This window comes from Eutrema salsugineum, unplaced genomic scaffold (genome assembly GCF_000478725.1).
Source record: "Eutrema salsugineum unplaced genomic scaffold, Eutsalg1_0 scaffold_15, whole genome shotgun sequence".
NCBI classification, from domain to species: Eukaryota; Viridiplantae; Streptophyta; class Magnoliopsida; order Brassicales; family Brassicaceae; genus Eutrema; species Eutrema salsugineum.
This window is the reverse complement of record NW_006256867.1, coordinates 4635963-4651701: the sequence shown is the minus strand read 5'-3', so window position 1 is coordinate 4651701 and position 15739 is coordinate 4635963. Positions and strand designations below refer to the sequence as shown.

Genomic DNA, 15739 nt, shown 5'->3' with positions numbered 1-15739 from the left:
TGTTGGGGGATTGACTTCATGGGGTCCTTCATTATATCCTATGGGAATCAGTATATACTTGTTGCTGTGGACTATGTGTCCAAATGGGTTGAGGCCATTGCTTCCCCTACCAATGATTTCCAAGGTTGTAGTGAAGCTGTTCAAGAGCATTATCTTCCCAAGATTTGGAGTTCCAAGGGTTGTTATCTCTGATGGAGAATCTCATTTTGTGAACAAGACTTTGGAGGGTTTGTTGAGAAAGCATGGAGTGAAACACAAGGTAGCTACTCCTTATTATCCTCAAACTAATGGCCAGGTTGAGGTATCTAATAGACAGATCAAGGCCATTCTTGAGAGGACTGTTAGCTCAAGCAGAAAAGATTGGAGTAAAAGGCTAGATGATGCATTGTGGGCTTACAGGACTGCCTTTAAAACTCCAATTGGGACATCACCTTTCAATCTGCTATATGGGAAGAGCTGCCACCTTCCTGTTGAGTTGGAGTACAAGGCTTTGTGGGCTGTGAAGTTGCTGAACTTTGATATCAAGACAGCTCAAGAGAAAAGGGTCATGCAACTCCATGAACTTGAGGAGATTAGGCTTGAGGCTTTTGAGAGCTCAAAGATCTATAAGGAGAAGACCAAGGTTCTGCATGACCAAAAGATTCTGAAAAGGGAGTTCAAGGATGGTGATTTGGTGTTGCTGTTCAACTCTAGACTTAAGTTGTTTCCAGGAAAACTTAAGTCTAGATGGTCTGGACCTTTTAAAGTTCTTGAAGTGAGACCATATGGTGCTATTGTCTTAGAAGGGAAGAATGGTCAAGAATTTGTGGTAAATGGACAAAGAATCAAGCATTACTTAGTTTCACAAGGGAAGGAGGAAGCTACATCAGTTCCCTTCTTGACCCACCTCCAGCCTGCTAAACAGGTTTCCAAAGTCAAACTTAGAGACTTTAAACAAAGTGCTCTTGGGAGACACCCCAAGCTTATCCTTGTACATAGTTCTTTTGATTTCTTCTCTTTTCTTTTATGTTTTAGAACTTTTTGATGGGTTTTGTGAGTTGGTCTCAGGTTCTAGGTGATTTTCGGAAGACATAGCTCAGTGATGAATGGAATGGAGCATGTGAGAGGGCTGAGAGAAGTGTTTAGGGCCTGAAAAACTTGGAGAACGCCTCAGTGCTACCTAGGTGTGCGGCTTGGTGCAAGGAGAGCCCAGGTCGCAGCAGGACTCGCAATTTACTCCGGCCTGGGTGTGCTACCTGGTGTAAGAAGACCGAGCCGCACAAAACCATGAAGAGGCCCGAAGTGTTTAAGTCCCAAACCCTGCGACCTGGGAGTGCGGGTCAGAAGAGAGGAAGCTAGGCCGCACACCCATTCGCAAATTACTCCGAGTTGGGCGTGCGACCTGGGAGAAAGAAGACAAGGCCGCACCAAACAGAACCTGTCCAAAATGTCTAAGTCCGAGGTTGTGCTAGCTGGTGTTGCGGGTAAGAAGAGAGGAGTCCAGGCCGCATGAAGACTCGCAAATTACTCCGAGTTGGGCCTGCTACCTGGGAAGCATGGAGGCTAGGTCGCAGCATGAGAAGAGTGGCCGAGGTGTTTAAGTCAAAGAACCTGCGACCTGGAGCTGCGGCTTGGGACGAATGGAAACCAAACCGCACATATGTTCGCAATTTACTCCGGGTTAGGAATGCTGGCTGGGAAAAGAGAAATCAGGTCGCAGCATAAGAAGATTGGCCGATGTGTTTAAGTGCTGAACTCTGCGAGGAAGGAATGCGGCCTGGAAACAAAGGAGTTAAGCCGCACATCCACTCGCAATTCACTCCGGGTTGGGCGTGCTGGCTGGGAATCATAGAGACCAGGCCGCACGAAATCAAGAAGAGCCAAACGCCTAAGTGTGAAGGTGTGCGAGATGGGCGTGCTGGCTGGGAGCAAGGAGACTAGGTCGCAGCAAAAGAGGAATGGCCGAGATATCTTAAGTCCAAAAACCTGCGACCAAGTCATGCGACCTGGGAACATAGAGACTAGGCCGCACGTATGATCGCATTTTACTCCAAGTTGCGCGTGCTTGCTGGGAAGCATGAAAACCAGGTCGCAGCAGGAAAAGAAAGGCCAAAGTGTTTAAGTCCAAAAACCTGCGACTTAGTCACGCGGGGTAGGCACAGATCCCAGGTAGCACAAAAACATTTCCGGTTCTACACTGAGACGGTCATGCGGATCGCCGATCCCGACGGTTTCTGGTCGCACAAAGGAGAGAAAGGAGGCTGGTCAACGAGAAAAAGACGGGTCAAAGCCTTGACTGGTCAAAATAGATCTATTGACCAACAGTCCAAAGGCTTGACCCTGTCCCACACTCTCTCTTCCCCACCATAAACCCGAGTTTGCAACTCTTTCTCTCATTTCTCTCCATTGTTTTCATCATATCTCTCTCATTTCTCCACCAAATTTGTTGATTCAAAGTGCTCTGAACTCGTTTTTGAGTTTTTAACATCATCCTGATTGCATTTTGAGCTCGTTACATCTTAATCCCAAGGTATTTCATTCTGTTAAAATTCACCTTTTTCCATGTTCTTCAATGGTGATTTTTGAACTTCAAGGTGTGGAATCGATTTTGATAGGTTGTTTTAGACCTTGGGATTATTTTTATAAATGCTAGGGTGCTAGATAGTCTTGGAAAACAGAGCACTTTGTTGGTAATTCCTTGTTCTTGAATTTTGAAAATTGTTGCAAGAAATTCATGAGAAAAATCGATTTTTTTTTAAAAAAAGAAATGAATTAGTTTCTTGCTGAGTCCTTGCTTTGCACTCTTGTTTTTGCATTGCTATGAACTTATTGGATTGATGCTTAGCTTGAGAAACCTGTTCATGTGGTTTTAAAATCGATTCTTGCAACAAATGTTTTTCAAAATTTTGGAGAATTTTGTGAAGCTTGTTCTTGTACTAACATTGTTTTTGAGAATCTCTAGGCAGATGACTAAAAGAACCAATTCTCTGGCCAAGAAGAAGGGCACTGCATCCAAGGGCAAGGGTTTGGTCTCAGGGTCTTCACAGCCAAGAGAAAAAGGTCAAGGAGCAAAGAATACCACAAAGCGAAGAAAATGTGATCCAGCGCCAAAAAGGACAAGGCATGAAGGAAAAGCTTTGGTGGTTGCTTCTGGTTCCAAGAAGAAAGGGAAACAGTTGGCTGTGGTATCTGAGAGTGAACAGACTGAAAGTGACTCAAGCAGCTCAGCTGGTGGTTCACAAGGCACCATTGAAGAGGGATCAAAGAGGTTCAAGAAAACTGAACCAGAAACACTTGATTATCTGGCTAAGTTTCAACAGATAGAGATCCAGGAAGGGAGGTTCCCTGATTTGGACTTTCTGAAGAAGATTGGCATTTATGAAGATGTCAAAACTTTGCTTGGGAACATGGGTATTGAGTCACTTTTGGAGATGAGAGAGATCGCTTATGAGGAGGAGTCTCAAGAGTTCTTGGCTTCCTTTGAAGCTTTCATTTACTACCCAAGGGATTCAAGAATTATTCAAGGAGATGGGCTTGGACATGTGAAGTTTACTGTGAAAGGGAAGGACTATTCAGTGTCATTCAGAGAATTGAATGAGATTTTTGGGTTTTCCACACCTAGAAATGCTCTTCTCTCCAACCAGGTCAATCTCAGAAAAGATGAAGTTCAACTTCTATGGAGATCAATTGCTTCTGGAAAGTACACAGCTGGAACAGCTAAGTCCTCTTGGATAAGGAATCCAGTTCTGAGATATGTACACAAGATTCTCTCTCACAGCTTCTACTTCAAGATTGATGTTGGAAGAGTTCACAAAGGTGATCTGATGCTCCTTGGTGTGGGGCTGAAACAGCTGATGCCAACTCATGAAGATGGGGAACCCTATGAAGGGTATGAATACCCACTTTGCCTTGCCTCTCAATTAGCAAGGTCTTTGATGTTCTACAAAAAGTGCATGTGGGGTTCTACAAAGCAAGATGCAAAGCTGACCCATGGATGGGTAGTAACAAAGATCTTGAACGCCAAGGGGTACAGATTCAAGGAGAACAAGGCAAGGTTTGACCTGATTAATGAAACCCATTTGTGTAAGATCGGTTTCCTTCAAGGAAGAGTGGGTACCAAGGTAGTATACAACTTCAAGACTCTCATCAGTGAGCCAGAACAAACTCTCCTGCCCAATCCCTCCATCACCACAGTCCAAGTTAAGAGGAACATTCACTTCTTCTTGCTGAAAGAAGAGCTGTACAATGTCCAAACTGATCCACCAATCCTCACATACAAGCAAGCTTGCAGAGAAGAAGCCTCCAAGGGAAAGAGAGCAACCGCTGAAGATGCTACCACAAGTGCTGCTGGTGCTCAAGATGCTGATCTGCCTCCACCTCAAAAACGTTTTGGTGGAAACAGATACCACTTTGATGATTATAACTGGGAGGAACCAGGCACTTCAGGGTTCAGAGCTCAACAAAAGATTGGTATTCTCCAACAATGGTGCAAGTACCAAGACAAAACCATCCACAAGATGGCCAAGTGAATCAAGGAGATGAAGAAGAGGATCAAGAAGCTTGAAAACCCTTGCAAAGGTGGGTCTCCAGCACCAGTTTCACCAAGGAACAGAGAGGAAGTTGGAGAGAGTTCCATGAACTGCACAGCCCTGGTCACATATGGCACAACTTGGGTGGATCTTGACGACGGGTCTGATGAAGCAAGCCATCATTCTTGGGAGACACAATCCGGTCACACTTCAAACCCCTCTTACTCATTGGGGTCTGACTTCCACAGCTCCTAGGTAACACTCCAAACCTTGTACATATGCATGTAGATTTTCTTTTTCTTTGCATTTTTACTAGTTTGCTTTGCTTTCACTCCTTTCTCATGCTTTTATAACACAATGGACTGTGTTATTTAAGTGTGGGGGAGGAGTTTCATCTTTTACTAATCATGTTTTCTCTGTTCTTATTTTACACTTTGAGTCTTGAGTCACATTCTAGTTGCATATTCATGTAGTCTCATCTAAGTGCATATAAAAACCCAAAAAATTGAAAAATCTGAAAAATTTTCACAAAAAAAAATGATCATGTAGTTGCATTCTCATTTTTAGGATTGAGTCTAGATTGCATGTTCATGTAGGTTGCATCTTGCAAGGAGTAATGATAGGTTTTTTAGAGAGTACATCACTTTGAGAACTTGAACTGAATATGCTTGTGAATATTTTTCTGTGCTTGCAAAGTCTGAAATGATCTGAATCTGGGAAGCAAGTTTGAATTGAACTCAACTCTAATTAAGTGAGAACCTTGAACTTGACTTGAAAATATCTTGTGATACATTGTTTGAAAAAGCTTGTGGATACTGATATACATACTTGAGCTAGAACCATTGTTTTTACCACCCTTTTTCCTTAGCTCAAGTAGCTGAATCCGCATCATGGATCAGTTCCCTCACCTTGAACCCATCCTTCTTTCAAGCCAATGTTTGTGTGTGAATTGAAAGGCCACCTTGGATCAAACTTAGCAGAAAGTGTTAGGTTTAGAGCAACAAGGGCAGGTCTCATTGAGTGCTGTGTTCCAACATCAAGGAACTGAGAGTTTTGGCGAGGAATAAGTGTGGGGGAAAAGACATGTTGGTGAGTGGAAAAAGGTGAGATGGGTGGAAAAGAGAAAGTGGAAATAGCTAGGGGAATGAAAGAAAAAGAAATCAGTCTTGGAGTTTTGAGTTAAAGTAAGTGAGCTCTAGTGTTGAAAAGAAAGAGTCTAGCCTCTAAGTAAAAGGAAAAGAAAAGAAGCCAAAGTGCTCAAATGTTTTGAAAAGAAAGAAAAAAAAAAAGAGGCTAGAGGTTGCAAAAGAAAAAGAGCTGTGTAAAGTTTGAACTCCAAGACTTGAGAGTGAAAGTGAAAAGTAAGTCCCCTAGTGAGAGGAAGATAAGTGTGAAAAGTGAGGTTCTTGAGAGAGTGAGCAAGTGATAAAGCTTTGAGTAGAGGGTGGGGTGTGATGAGTCTTTGCCCTTGTATGCATAGGTTGCGTTTTACCTTTAGCATTCTGCCAAAGTTTGATCATTCATAGAGAGATCCCTTTGCTGCATTAAACCCACTTGAACACTAATGAGATCATTTTAATCTCATAGCCTCTCCCTAGCCAAGCCAGCTTGTTTAAACATTGCATCATGAGATTCACCTGATAAAAGCTTAATGAATGTGAAAGAGTTGAGAGAGAGAAGAACTTGTGGAGATTCCTTGCTGAGTTGATATATATCTGAGTATGGCTTTGCATTGCATAATTGAGCATGAACTTGAATTCTCATTGTGATCACTTCTCTCAAAAAGGAAATGTGAACTCCCATGCACACAACCTCTCTCTCTCATTTGTTCTTGTTTGCTTGAGGACAAGCAAAGGACAAGTGTGGGGGAGTTAATATGTTCATAATCTGCATCATTTAGGTTGCATATTTCATTCCAAATCATGTTTTATTTCATGCATTTTAGGTCCTTAGGGTTTGTTTTAGAACTCAGGAGATGCATTAGGTCCCAATGAGTCTTTGCATGTTTTGAGTGTTTATCAGGTGTATTTGGAGCTATTTGGAGCTGAAAAGATGAATCCAGGAAGTGGAATGATGATCAAGGCTTGAAAAGTGGTGAAATTGGTTTTTTGGAGGTTATCGGCCATTTTCGCGTACCAGGAAGGTTTTTATCGGCCATTTTCACGTACCGCGGGTAGACTTTATCGGCCAAAACGCGTACCGGCTATTGAATCTCTCGGTCAAAATCTCCGGGTGCAGACACGTTTCCGAAATTGCCTGTCCGGGGAACCTTCCGGTCCGATTCAGTTGTCGGGTGCTTCATCGAAGGTTGAGAGGATTGGATCACGGTTCCATAGCAAGTGAAATCATGGCATTCGGACGCGTGAGCAGAAAGTTAAGCTCGTCGGAAGGAACCTCTGTCTCGCTGCTGTTCTGGACCCACTTTCAGGCCGATTCAGTTTCTGGGAACTTCATAAGAATCAGAGAAATTTGATTCCTATTTCCAGAACGTCCAAGATCATTCAATTCGGAGCTATGAGTAGGAAGATACGGTCTTCGGAATGGACACATGTCTAGACGCCTTTCTCTGATCGTGTAAATGCACTGCAAAGATGAGATCTCCAGGAAGCCTTCCACTTCCCAAGCATCAAATCTTCCTTCACCAAAGTTGGAGATATATGAGTCCTCTATCCTCTGCAACCAGAATCACTCAATTCGGATAAGTATCGTAGAAGTTACACTCTCCGGATTGTAAAGTGGTCCAAGCTGCTCTGAATGCTGCGAGAAAGCCTTGCGACTTGGTTAACTCGCAGGCCTGAAGACGAATGCCTGAAAATTGATGCTGCGAGTTGAGAAGTGCGGGTAAGCTATCAATGGATGAGGTCTGAGGCTCCCGAGCAAGAAAATTGCTAAGTCCACAATCGTGCGACTTAGGCATGCGAGTTGGCCGCGCCTGGAACCAAGCCGCACGATCACTCGCAATCTACTCCGACTTGAGCCTACGACCTGAGTGTAATGGAGACCAACCCGCACGGTTTGTACATTCCCCAGAAACCGCCTTGGTCCTGCGAGTTGAAGAAGAAGATAATTAAGCCGCAGCAAGACTCGCACAACACTCCTACTCGGGCGTGCGGCTAAGACAAAGCGATTTAAGTCTCACAAGACAAGTTCTTCATCTACTGCGACTTGGGCATGCTACCTGGGAGACACTGGACCAACCCACAGGATTCCCACTTTATCCATTAAAGCCGGGTCAGGACCCGGTTTGTTCCGGGCTGACCCGGTTCGTTTTTAGAGAGATATAAATACTTTTTAGGGTTTTTTCCTAGGGAACTAAGCTTTATTCCTTTTGTCTCTTGCCTCTTTTGTGAAAAAGACTCAACTAAAAAGAGAAATATCGATTATTGAGTGTTTAATCAAGAGAGTTTAAGAGATCTTTGTGTTTAAAGCTGTTTTCTTCTGAATCTATCATCTATCTCTTCATCTATACACTTCTAATCATGATTAACAACACATCTTGCAAAGGATCTAGTGTGTTGATCATGATTAGTGAGTAATCTCCATATTAAGGTCTTAGATATGTAGATTATGGTGCTTAAGTGGTAGATTAGTGAGCTTAGGGGTTAGATCATGCATATTCCATTCTCTACAACTTGTTCTCTATGCTAGATCCATACAAATCATATGTGGTCTAGATTCTGGGCATTTCATGCACCAAAAGTGTTTGATGAAATGTCTGAACCAAGGTTGTTAGAGGTTTAAGTGTTATTCATCATGGGAATGATTGTCTATATGCTTAAATGATAGATTAAACTGATTCTTAATGCTTGTTAACTCATGTTTCACTGATGATGATTGGGTTAGAAACTGTTTTAGCATAGGAGTTAATACCTTTATGAGAGGATTAACTTAATTAAAGATGTTTATGTTGAATGGTTTGCTTGATCATATGATTCATTAGCTCATTAGTTTATCACTGAAGGCACCCTAATCCACTATCATGTCTAAGACCTTTCTCATTATCATACATACATTCTCACCATTTGTCATTGTTTAGTTCTTGTTTAATCATTTCATTAGTCTTTAATCCTGTTTAAGTTTGTAGTTGTCTTTAGATAATCAAAACCACTCTTGTTTGCTTGAATTAAGAACTTGATCACATAGTTTAGTGTCTAACACTACATTTGGATTGATAAACCCCTTGTACTACAAGACAGGGGATTGATAACCTCTACAAAGAGCCTTGAAAACTCTTAGTTATCATGAACCCATCTCAATTTCTCTCCGGGGAGAAGAGAAAAAAAACCGTTTGAAGAAGAAGAAGACAGGTGGCATCACCACTGCGATACACTTAGTCTCTCACTGCCACTTAATATTGCTTCTTATGTAGACATCTCTCTTCTCTCTCCCATTAGAATTTCATGTAATAAACTCAATAAATATTTATATTCAGTTATTCGAATGTGGTTGTAGAATGGTATGTAGATTTCGGAGGTTACAGTCCCCATAAAGAGTTGCAACTCCGCTTTTTACATCGAAACTTAGATGGAAAACGAAGCATTCTCCGTATAAAATAACATATTAATAATATATAGATATGTTTGTGAGAAATAACAAAAATTTCCATGGTTCCAGTGGATAACACGCTGAGTTTTGGTGTTTATCGTCACGGTTCGAAGCCTAGGAAGGGAAATATTTTAGATTTCGATGACCAATTTTTGTTACGGGAAACGTCGTCGTTTTGTATGTTGCCACATCGAAATAGTGAAATGTCAGCTACATCAGCATTCTGTTAATGTTGACTAACGGTTCAATGGTCAAGATAAGTTTTAGCACAATGTTATAAGTTCAGATAGGTAATTCAAATATTTAAAACATTTTGATAGTTTTAGGCACCGTATTTTAGTCCAAATTTTTTTTGGCTCACGAAATTTAGTCCAGCTAGGTTTTGGCCCTTTTCCCCAGTAAAAATAAGCGATTAAAAAGAAAGCATTTAAAAGAATCGATAAAAATAGTTATGATTGATAACAATTGGTTAAGATTTAAAAGTTTATTTTATAAGTTATTATATAAATTTCCATTATAAATAATAAAGAATAAATAAAATATGTAATTTTCTTTCAAAACTATTAAAAAATATACTGTATATAAAAAGTTTTTGTTTTCCGTTAAATAAAATATTAATATTTTGCAAAAAGAAGTTTATCGGCAAGTTTTTGTACTGCAGGCAGCTTTTATCGGTCCAGACACGTATCGCACGGTACATGTGTCTCGGCCAAAAATCTCTGCTTGCCGATACAATTCAGAAATCGCCTGAGACGAAGATTTTTCCAGCCGATTCCAGAACACTTGGATTCAGGAGAATTGGAACTGTAAGATGAAAGATGTCGCAAATGGGAAAAGGACATGTCTCGGAACCATTTTCCAGATTAATTCAATGTGCCTCAAAGATCACCCCAGATGGAAGCCTTTCTGACCCTGGCGAGTTGAACCTCTCATCAAAGTTGGAGAGCACTGAATAAACTTTCAAGAAACGCTTGGAATCTACCTATTTGGAGCACTGAGCTGGGAGATATCGCAAACGGGAAAATGACATGTATTCCCGGACTCTGAGCACCATTGGAGTTGTTGGTGTTCAGAGTGTCTGTATGCCTTGACAACAATGCTTCGACTCAATTCAACTTGAGGCATGGCTTCTAAACATCCTTTAGACATGTCACAACATGAAAGTCTCGACCTTATGAACTCGAGGCAAGATCTCAAAGCAAAATGCCTAAAACCTCGAGTTTAGGCCTCAACATGGGTTTTAACGCGATTCAAGATTCCAAAGCAACTGTCCAAGACCTCGACATCAGGCCTCAACCTACTCTACCTTGAGGCCTCCTTTCTTCACCCTTCTAGAACAAGAACAAGCCTGCCTCGACATATAGGCCTTGAGAAGAATCAACCCGAGGCAACACATGATCTTAAGCCTTAACCCAGATTTCATTGCCTCGGGTTAGAGGTTTGGACATCAGCTCGAGGAACACCATTCAGGACCCAAAAAAGCTGGGTCAGTATCCAGTTTGTCCTGAGCTAACCCGGTCCAGTCACTTAGTATGAACAATTTTTTGGGAGAAAACCCTTACCATCTTTTGATCACCTTTTGTTTTCTTTTCACCTTTTGTGAAAAACGAATTTGTTAAGAGATATCTTTGGGCTTTAATCAATATAAAGCTGTTTCTTATCATCTTACCTTATTGTATTTACTTCTAATCATGATTAACATCACCTCTTGCAAAAGAAATGGTGTGTTCATCATGATTAGTGAGTAGTTTTCTTTTAAGCTTTGAAGTGTGTAGATTAGGGTGCTTAGATGTTTAATTTATGATGTTTAGATTCTAGATTCTCATTTCCTTTCCTTAGTTAGATGCTCCTAATGCTAGATCTTTGATAATCACTTTGATTTAGACAAGGCATTTCTCCACCCACAATGTGTTTGATGAAATGCCTGAATGAGCTAACTTAAGAGTTTATGTTTTCAATGCCATGGAAATGTTTGTTTGAAACATAAAAGAAACTTTAGAACTATTTATTAATGCATATTGATCATCATTACCACTAATGAGAGTTAGGTTTGAATGCCTGATTAATATTGTGATCATTGTCTTGAGAAAGAAATGATCTTGCTTTGAGTTCTAAGTTAATTGAAAATAGAGATCATGTGATGCTTGCTTTATCTTTCTGTATAAGAGGTTTAGCTTTATCTTATTTTGAATTTGAGTCTTTGTTTGCTTCTCTTGCTTAGTTCTTAATTATTACTTCCTTCTTGTTTGTTTTATGTTTTAGATCATCTTGTTACCAACTTGTTCAATTAGACTTGGATTAAGAATTGATTCATCATAGTTCTAGTGCCTAGACATCTCCATTTGGATTGATACCTCAAATGCTACAATGATATGAGTAGTTTGAGTAATTGGGTTTGAACCTAAAAGTTCTTACTATCAATTTGGCGCCGTTGTCAATTGGAAAGTTTAATCTAGCATAGAACTTTGGATCTTCTTGAGATCAAGTCATTTGTTTATTTATTTTGTTCTACTGATCTCCGTGCAAGATCTATCTTTCTTGTAGGTGCATGCAAACCAGAAGTCAAGCAAGAAGAGAAAGAGAAAGGGCTGTGCACATTGAGAGATTGGGTATGGATCAAGGCCAACAGGCTCATGGTGGTAATGAAAACCACCAAGATGAGAAAGAGCCTTCACCACCACGTCCAAGAACAGTTGTGGGAGCTGGTGATGAGGCCAATGCTCAGGGTCAGAGACATGGGATTCAAGCTCCAACACCTGAAACCGATTTTGAGATCAAGTCTGGCTTGATCAACATGGTGCAAATGCAATCAAACAGATTCCATGGCTTGGCAGTAGAAGACCCATTGCATCATATTGACAACTTTGATAGAGTTTGTGACTTAACAAAGATGAATGGAGTGAGTGAGGATGGCATCAAGTTGAGGGTATTTACTATTTCTCTAGGAGATAAAGCTCATCAATGGGAAAAATCTCTACCTCAAGTATCAGTCACAACATGGGAGCAATGCAAAAGAGCATTTATAGCCAAGTTCTTCTCTTCATCAAGAACAGCAAGGTTGAGAAATGAAATCTCAAGTTTCATCAAGAAGAACCATGAATCTTTTTGTGAGGCTTGGGAAAGATTTAGAGGATATACCATGCAATGCTCTCACCATGGATTCTCAGATTCACAGTTGCTAAGTACCTTATATAGAGGTGTTTTACCAAAGGTCAGACTCTTATTCGACACAGCTTCAAATGGTAATTTCATGGCCAGAGAATTAACTGAAGCAATGACCCTTGTGGAGAATCTAGCTCAGAGTGATGAGCTTTATGGGTCAGACTTTGACAGAAATTCAAGAAGCGATGTGAGTGCTGAAGAGGAAAGGACAAGGAAAGACATCAAGTATCTCAATGACAATCTAGATAAATTCCTTGGAGACTTGATGTTAGTCAATTAACTGAGTGCTGAAGAGGAAAGGACAAGGAAAGGACAAGGAAAGACATCGAGTCTCCCATAAGTCAGTCAATTTTGTTGGAGATGTGAATTATGTGTTTCAGGACAATGTTCAAGAGGAAGAACTTTGTAGGTGGCCAACAAGGTTACCAAAAGAGGTTTAACTACTACAAGAATCCCCCAACCCAGAACTTCTATCCTCAAAACACTCAACAACAAGGTTTTGTCCCTCCCATACAGCAAAGTCTCCAACAGCACTCAGGGAATAAGGATAAAGAGGTGCAGAACCTGCTCCAGCAAATTCTCCAAGGTCAAGCAAGTGGTGCCATGGACTTCAACAAGAGAATGGCTGAGATCCACAACAAGGTGGATTGCTATTATTCTGATCTTATTACTCAGCTTGCAACCTTGGCTTCCAAAGTCAAGACTCTAGAGAACAACAAGGGTCACTCCACTTTTCAAGCTCAAGTATCCTTACCAGGGACATCAATTACAAATCCAAGAGAATACTGCAATGCAGTCCTCTCAAATGATGAGAATCATGCTGCTGTCCAAAAAATTGAGAATCTTCTTCATGGCAAGGTCTCAACTGAGAAATCCCTCACTGATGAGGATGAGGACGCCATCATAGAGGAATTTGAAAGCCTGTTCTATGATCTCAATGAGAGCATTGAGCAAGAAGGTGGGGAGACAGCTAGTTTTGTTGTGGAAAAGAATGCCTCTGAGATTCTGAAGGAAAGGTACAGGAAATGGTTCAAGTAAAGCCAAAAGGTGGAGTCTCTAGCAATGATTCAACAAAGGTGAAACCCAAATCTATTCCCAAGCTAGGTAATCCAGGAAAGTTCTCCATCTCATGCTTGGAAGTTTGAAAGTGGATAATGCTTTATGTGATTCTGGATCAAGCATCAGTGTAATGTATTTAGACATGATGGAGAGACTAGGGATCAAGACTCTAAAGCATCACCCCAAGTCAATTACCTTTGGAGATTCATCCTTAAAGAAGCCATATGGAATCCTTGAAGATTACCCATTAAGATTGGTGAATGCATAGTTCCAACTGATTTTGAGGTAATGAAGATGAAGAAGACTGTTAGTGGTATGCTCTGCAACTCGGTTTGGACCGGTTTAGACGGCTCAATTGAACCCGGTTTACAATGGTCTCGACCAAAGTGGGCTCGGCCTGATGACGTGGCCCATCCGCAATCAGGTCCAGTAACAAGAGGCGGTGGAAATTAGAGGGAGAGAACCCTAAGCTTCCTCCTCATTAATGCACTATATATAGGGAGCTTGATTACTGTAGAAGGGGATGGACTCTTTCCCGAGGAATTGAGAGCTCACTAATATTGTACTCAGTTTGTCGAGAGACCTCTGAACTCAAATACTTGTAACCCAAACTCAATTAATTGAATATAAGACTTTCTCCGAACTCAAATTACCGAATTGACCCCGAAAAGTTGAGATCCACAATCAACACAAAGAGCTTCCTCTCTTGCTTGGAACTCCTTTTCTGAACACCACAGAAGCAAGGATTGACTTTGATAATCAAAGAGTGGTGCTTACAAAGGTAGATGATGAAGTTTTCTATCCTCTTAAGCCTGGTTTTGTGGAGTTGTATCTGAAGATATTGATGAGTTCAAAGACTATGAGATGAAGTATGTGGGGAGTTTTGGAACTATAGAAGAAGCTCAACCTCTTCCAGCTGTTAAGAAGAAGAAAGAATCCCTAATAAGACCTGATCTCGAGTTTGAAGGAGATTTCTTTAGTGATGATGAACCCTGCCTGGAATCTCTATCTCCTACACCAAGTGAGAAAGAGCTTAGGAACAACTAGGAAAAGGCTTAAGCTCTCAAGACAAGAGCCCAACAAGCACCAAACCATTCACTCTTGGGTTTTCTTCTCAAGTCTTAACTCACACTCCTTGGAAGTTTGATGGTGGAGCTGTGGACTACAAGGGTCAAATCAATGGAGGATCAAGACCATTTGCTCCAGGGAAATTCTCACACCAGAGTTCAAAGACAAAGGATCATCTTGTGTTCAAGAGCTGATGAACAAGGTCCTTACACTTGAGTTCATGGACAAGACAAGGAGCATCTCTACTCCACCACAACCTCCTTAAAAGAGTATGAAAAGTCAAACTTAATGGCTTAAAACAAAGTGCTCTTGGGAGACACCCCAAGATTATCCTTGTACATAGTCTTTTAATCTATTATTTTGTGTTTTTAGAATGTTTTTAATGGGTTTTTTGAGTTGTCTCAGGTCTAAGGTGGTGTTTGTGCCTGGCAATCTCAAGCATGGTGACTAGGGGGTGAGAAATGAAGTTGGATGCTAAGTGTTTAGGTGTGCCTCGCCTCGTGGCCGCGGGTCAAATCTACTGATGCATAGTTGTTTTTAGCAAAGGGAGAAGGTGCCTATGTGCCTTGAGTTAGATGCCTCAAGTTAAATCATGTCAAGGCCAAAATCCGATAGAAAACACTTAAAACCTCGAGGTGAGGCCGCAAATGGAACAAACTGAGGCCACAACGTTCTGAACAAGATAAATGATGCAAATGTGCCTTGATTTGATTGCCTCGGGCTGGGACAAGTCAAGGCATGGTGGAAAAAGAAGGATCAAAACCAGAAATGAATGCTTCGACATGTATGCCTCGGCCAAAATCAACTCGAGGCGTGCATGCTTTTAAAGCCGAGAAAAATGTCTGATACCTCGGGTCAAGGCCTTGTGTTGTTCCAAGGCGAGGCAGGGTTGGAAAGATGAGCAAAAACCCAGAAGATGTTGCATTGATTTGGAGGAAGAACTGACCAAGGGAGGCACCAAGGCAAGGCATGGGTACAAAGGTGCAAGAACTGACTTTAACCCTCACTTCAAGCAGATTCAGATCAGTGCAAGGAGCAGTATCAAAACAAAAACACTTCCAGTGGTGTTTAGCCTCCTAAGATGCACAATTCCACTCCTTCATTCCATCACAAACATATCTGGTAACACTCCAAACTTGTACATAGCATTCAAGCATCTAGTTTTTCTTTTACTTGGTTTTTCTTTCTCATGTTTGTTTATCCTCTTTCTCATGCTTTTATTACACAGAGGATTGTGTAATTTAAGTGTGGGGGAGGGGTTTAGTGTTTTCTAACTTTGTTTTCTATGTTCTAATTTTCTCTTTTGCATCCTGAGTCTCATTTGATCATGCATAGCATTTAAGTGCATAAAAACCAAAAAAAATTGAAAATTTTGAAATTTTTCATACAAAAAAAAT

General features: G+C 41.0%; 1 non-coding gene across 1 annotated transcript; it reads right to left on the bottom strand.

Moving 5' to 3' along the window:
* Nucleotides 1-12108: 12108 nt before the first annotated feature.
* LOC112088294 lies at nucleotides 12109-12215 on the bottom strand. Its single transcript, XR_002900457.1, has one exon. It is a non-coding gene; the product is annotated as a small nucleolar RNA R71 (small nucleolar RNA).
* Between the last annotated feature and the right edge of the window lie 3524 nt (nucleotides 12216-15739).